Here is a 6,157-nt window from a genome sequence, read left to right on the forward strand (position 1 = left end):
AAGTATCAAAAAATCAAGTAAGTATTCCCTAAACCAGATGACTGATAAGCAAAAGTCATTGTGCAGTCGATACTATTTTGTTCATCATTGCTACTAAAATTTAGAGTCCCATCATATATGTGTGTGTTGAATGTACCTTATTAGAATATCCAATAAAATTGCCTTTTGGATATTCTATGCTCTTGTGTCCTTCCGAAATCATAAGGTTGAAGAAATCTCTGTTGAAACGTTCTGGATTTGGTTGCTGCCTGAAAAAACGTGATCAGCTCATTTAATGAAGTGTGTGATTTCTGTATGACAATATCAGCTTCTAATGTTGAAGCCAGAGAATTTTTCTTAAACTTTTACTTTGGAACAATTGTTTTGAGATTTATTAAACTGACAACTTTGCATTAGAGGGACAGCATGAAGTAAATATGGGCATATCTGACTTTTGTATAGAATTTTTTTTTTTTTTTTACATACGAAGTAGTGACTTTTAATGAAGGTTTCAGGAGGTGACAGTTTTAATTTTAGCACTTTACATTAATGATGAATGGGGAATATTAAAGGACTTGGAGCATCTTAGTAAAGTTATAGGTTTTCTACTTTCAAATAGAGCTATTAATTTTGTAAGCAGATATGAAATCCCCCCCACCCAAATTTCTTAGACCTTAATCAGGTAATATGGCTTATAGCCATTGTATGGGTTTTAAAAAACTTTAACTGTCTTGTCAGTAATCGGCTAATAATGTCACCATCCCTTTGTATGTCTCCTCACTGACATTTCAGTTTCATTGAGCTGGTGCCACAAAAGGCTTTCAGAGCTTAAACCAGTAAGCACACTGTAGCTTGGGACATCCAGCACCATTTGTCCCCAATTTAAAATCTTAGTTGCATTTAGACTTCTTCATTCTTTCGAACTAACCTACCTGTGTAAGTTGCAGCAGGTTTATTTGCCTTACGTTTTGGATCGGCCTGTGCCCCCTCCTCCCCATCGTATACCATCTGTGCCCTGTGCATTTGGGGCCCTTTCACATATGGCTACAAGCTGGGGTAATGGCCTTCCTTTTGATCTGGCTTCATCTAGTGATTTGCTCAGCATTTTTAAGGTCGGACTGAAAACTTTTCGGTTCTAGTTATTTTTTATTTTATATTGTGTGTTGTGTTTGATGTTCAGATACACGTGAAAGTTGCTTCTCTAAGTCAGTAATTTTCATTCCAGCCTTTTGCAGCAATAAGGTAAGACTAGACTGTCCTTTTCTTACTTGAAAATATGATTTATGTGTTTGGTGCACATGTTTAGACTTTTCATGCAAAAGTTCTTGCTGTTTTCTAGTTTGGGACTAGATTGCTATGAATTTGTGTTCCTTCCTTTTTTTTTTTTTTAAGTTATAACATCGGGAGGCGGTTGTTTAAGGGTTTATTCATTTGTAGGACTTTATGTTGAGACCTTCCCTAATCTGTTGCCACTGATTCTCACTCTGTAATTGGGTCCTGTAGTACAGAAATGTCGGTCTACTCCCTCAGTTTTAGAATTTCATACAATTTTATTAACCGCATTGCTTCATCTTAAGGAGGGTCCAGGGATATGTGTGGTGATTATCAAACCGTGTTTATTCTGGCACCTCTTGAACTTTCTGTCCACCTGTTGGAACGCGCGTGAAGCTCCTTGCCCCGTGTCTGACACCTAGTAGGTTGTCCGTGGTCCACTGGCAGGAAGGAGCTATTTCTGTTTCTTCTGTTCCTCTGTTGAACATATTTGGTGATATGTCAAACCATCCTGGTGTCTTAGAAAACGCATTTTCCTTATTTTCACTCATTCTCTTTACCCCTCACTAAGAATGATTTCATTTCAGAATAAGCCATTCACGCTTGTTTCTCTTTTGTCCTCCAATTTGCCCCTAAGATTCAGTTGCCCCTTATTTATCCAAGCCAAGGAGATTGACTTTTCCTTTCTAGCTAATATATCCCTTTACAAACAAACAAGATACCAACAAACTCTTACTTCTTCCCTTCGTCTGCAGACTTTCCCATCTCTCCCTCTTCAAGCAATTCAAGATTATGTATATGATACCTAATTAATTTTAACTCAGTGAATTTAATGAAATCTTTACTGGATGGGGCATAACACTCTGGAGGCTGTAAGATTTCCTAATGTCTCCTCGTATTTGAGTCTGATTACTGCTTCCACGTATTCTGTGTGTACTTTATCATCTGGTGGTTATCAATGCACTTTTGGAATGTGTTCTTGGTTGTTTTATAGCATTAGGTGCTGCCTAAATGTAGTTTTTTTCGAGGCCAACATCAGTGATCGTTTTCGCATAATAACTGCTGTTAAAGAACTTTTAACTGCTTTTACTAATGAATGTATTAAAAGAAAAATCTCTGGAGTCCTCCAGGAAGATAACTCTTTTGTTATAAAAAGAAAACAGTAGCATTTATAAGGCTCCTCAAGTTAAAATGTGTATCATTGAAATATGTATCTATTTCCCATCATCTGGCTACGCTATGGTGCTGACTAGCTTATTTCTTGCCAGAGAAAATACGTTTAAATCATAAGCACATTTAACTAGCAAGCATAAATCATAAGCCCTTCTAGTTGTAAGCATGCTGAACGCTGGTACCATTTGTACAGATGGTATGGTTAAATGTGTGTTCTCCTCCCAGCCTCAGAGATGTGGACAAGCTCTTACTCCCCAATTTCCTCTTGCACTCAGGAAACTTAAATCATTTGTTTTTTTGCACATGTAGAATTCGAGAAAGCACAGACCAAGGGGAAGTTTTCAGGTCTTAGGGAAGTTTGGGGTTTTGTGACTCACTCTTACTGGAGGCAACAATAATTGGTGTTTCATGAAGATAGTCAAGTTCTGAAGGACAAGACTTTGATTTTTAGAATGTGCCTTTTTAAAAAAACGACAACAACATAATGGAATCATAAATAAAGTTTTAACAGAAGTCCCGTGGCTTTCAAAGAGTGTTCCCCAGGTGGCTGGTTCTACAGAAATCGTTTTAGATACTGCAAAGCTCCTATTGTAAAATATATTTTTAAAAGTGTAGTGAAACAATAACACATCCATACTGATGTGCACTGTGTGGCAAAATGTTAACATTTTGGAAGCCAGTAATCATAGTTTATGTACTCATTGATTTTGTTTTATGAAACATCACTTTTAAGACTTTTTTTTAATTGTGAAATAAAACAAAGATATAGAAAACCACCCAAAACAAATTATTATAAGAACATTCTTATAACAGCACCCAGGTCGAGGACGAGGACTGTGCCAACTACCTCGGGAGCCCCATTCATGGGTCTCCTACCAATCTCAGCCCCCATGCTCCCCATTAACAGAACCATTACCCTGATTTACAGTAAGCTCTTCCTTGCATTTCTTTCTGGTTTTATCACTCAAGTGATAAACATCACTGTTATCTTTTTATGGACAAGCTCCTCTACTTAGAGAAGTTGAGTTCGGAAAAGCCTTTTGAATAAGCGGTGCACAATGACACTCTGTAAACAGTTGCTGGCCCCACAAATCAGCAGTTGGACAGAGTTTGATGTGCTTCTGCTGAGCTACGCTGCTCTGGTCGTAGCCGTAATATCATTAGTAATAGTAGCGACTGTATGTGGAGTTCCATGCCCTCCAAGCTCATGGATTAATTCATTTACTTCTCTCCAAAACCCTAGGACGTAGCTCCTCTTACTGTTGGCTCCATTTTCTGTATGTGGATACTGAGGTTCAGAGAGGTGATGGTAATGTGTTAATTACTGGCAGTTAATCTCAGAGCTGAGTTATATCCCTGGCAATGGCTCCAGCCTGTTCTCCCCATGCTAGGAATTTGAGGATTTCAATGTACAAGAATTTTGAGATTCCCTGTAAGAGTTTGTTTCTAGAGGAAAGGGTCTACAGCTTTAAGAAAAAGATGGAAAAATTGCTGGCCTCATTCAACCTTTTCACTTTACAAATGACGAAATGACCCCTAGGGCATAAAGAATGTGCTTAAAGTCACACCAAGAGTCAGTGGCAAAGTTGTAGGCAGATCCCCAAATCCGCCAGCTGTTAAAACCAGTGATCTTCCCTTCATTCCTTACCTTAGGTGGAAAAAAAATACTCATTTTCTAATCTGCTTCTTTGCATCCTTTCCACACGAGCAGATCTGACTTGAAACCAGTGGATAAACTAGGACACACCACTCCCTTGCTTATTTGCTCAAGGTTTTAACTGGGAATTAAAAAAATTTTCCACCTCCCTTATTGAGTGCCCAATCTGTAGATGCACGTGCCTCACACTCTTCTCCGAAGAGTGTACAAGAATAACACATTCGACTGGTGTGGATGGCAGGTGAAAAAGAATTCCTGGTGTCATGTAGGCCCTTCAACATATTCACGGCCAATTCTGGATTATCGCAGCACAGATGGTTCATGCAAAATTCCCCTTCTACATCTTCCTGGTGACCTTTAACTATTTGTGTTTGCAAATGCTGCTACCAGAGATTGCAAAGGAGAAGAACAGAGAAGGTGGAATGTGATTTCTTGACCAGAGGATTAGGTGCCCTGGTGAGAGGTTTGGAGGTTTTGGTGGGAGACTGAGATTCTCTCTGGGTTGAACTCCTGACGGATGCCTGGCTTAGCCTGGGGGGTGAGCCGTCAGAAGGGAAGTGAACTGCCATAATGCAGAGAGCTTAGTTTGGAATTTTCGTTATTGGGTTGAAATCCTGTTAGTTTGTGCCTTGAGCAAGTCCCTCGTCTTCTCTGAGCCCCAGTCTCCTCGTCTTTAGAAGGGAAGAAGGCGGAGCTTCTTTAAGGCAAATGGCATATTTAGGCACCTGGCTCAGTGCTTGGCGCATGTAGAGAGTGAGTAAATGGTCCTCTCAGTGTTGGCTGTGTCCATGAAGTACGCCTGGTAAAGAGAAAAATCAATCCAGTGAAACTTTCGCACTTTCCCCTGGAGGGGCTTGTTCGAGGTCCTGGAAGTTGTTGGTGGCGACGCTGGTCACACCCCCTCGTCTCCTGACTGTGTGTTTACTCATCTTTCTACCCCATCACACACCATACTGGGCAAAAGACATCGGCCTGCTTCCCTGGAGCTCTGTGCATCTGACTTCTGAGTCCATTTGCCGTGAACCAGTTTAAAAGCTGAATGAACCTGCCATTTAATTATTTTCTAAGGATGTGATTGTCATCATTACTCAGGAACATAAGAAAGAAGTTCTGCTGATGGAAATGTTTTCCAGGCTGAGCAAACTCATGTCGAAGCCTGAGTCCCGTACTGTCCACTGTGGATTGTAGCAGATGTGATGCTGGATGAAGACCAGGAGGCTCCCAAAAATTCCCTGAATTACAGGCATATTCTTTTAATCCTGGACACCTGAAGGGAAGGTTGATAGGCGTTAATACAGTTGAGATAAGGATTATATGGGCTATCGACTCACATTCAGCAAGTAAGCATTGAACAACTGTGAGGTGCTAGGTACTAGGGGTACAGAAATAAGACATCCCTGCTTCATGGAGCTTACAGTTCCGGGGATTGGTAAATATCATGAAAACTTCTGAACTACTAGACTGTAAAAAAAAGACAGGAAGTAGATCTTAAACATCTTTAAGTTCCATACGCCTACACATACTGCAAACCCAATGCATGCTTGAGTGTTATCGTAAGCAGAGGTGGGTGTTTTTTTTTTTTTTAAGTCAAAATAACCTTAGATTTCTAAAGCTGAGTGTTTTCACTAATCTCAGGATTGTTTTAAAATTCTCTAATAATAGTTTTGACAATGAATTCAGTAACCACAAAGGCTGCTTATAATTTGTTGGTGCTTTTCAAACATCTTTCAAAGCCAAGCGAGCCCTTGACTTTTGCTCAGTAATTCACTGTGTCTTTGTTTCTCTACCTGAGGGGTAACCATCATAAAACGGCCTGTGCACCAACATGTTAAATGTGGGGATTCTTACGCTGTGGAATGTCTAAAGATTGCTTACTCTGTCATTTTTGAAAGCCCTGCAATTCCTTATACAGCATATATAGCATTTGAACAAGAAATATGACACTAGGTCTAGGATTAAATAATATCTGGGGGCTGCTACCTTATGCATTTTCAGCAGTTTGGGAACTCCACTAAGTGCAGGTTAACAAGACCAGAGCGTCATAAATGAGCATCTGTCCTGTGACCCAGCTGGAGA

This window comes from Camelus bactrianus, chromosome 17 (assembly GCF_048773025.1).
Source record: "Camelus bactrianus isolate YW-2024 breed Bactrian camel chromosome 17, ASM4877302v1, whole genome shotgun sequence".
In the NCBI taxonomy this organism is placed as follows: Eukaryota; Metazoa; Chordata; class Mammalia; order Artiodactyla; family Camelidae; genus Camelus; species Camelus bactrianus.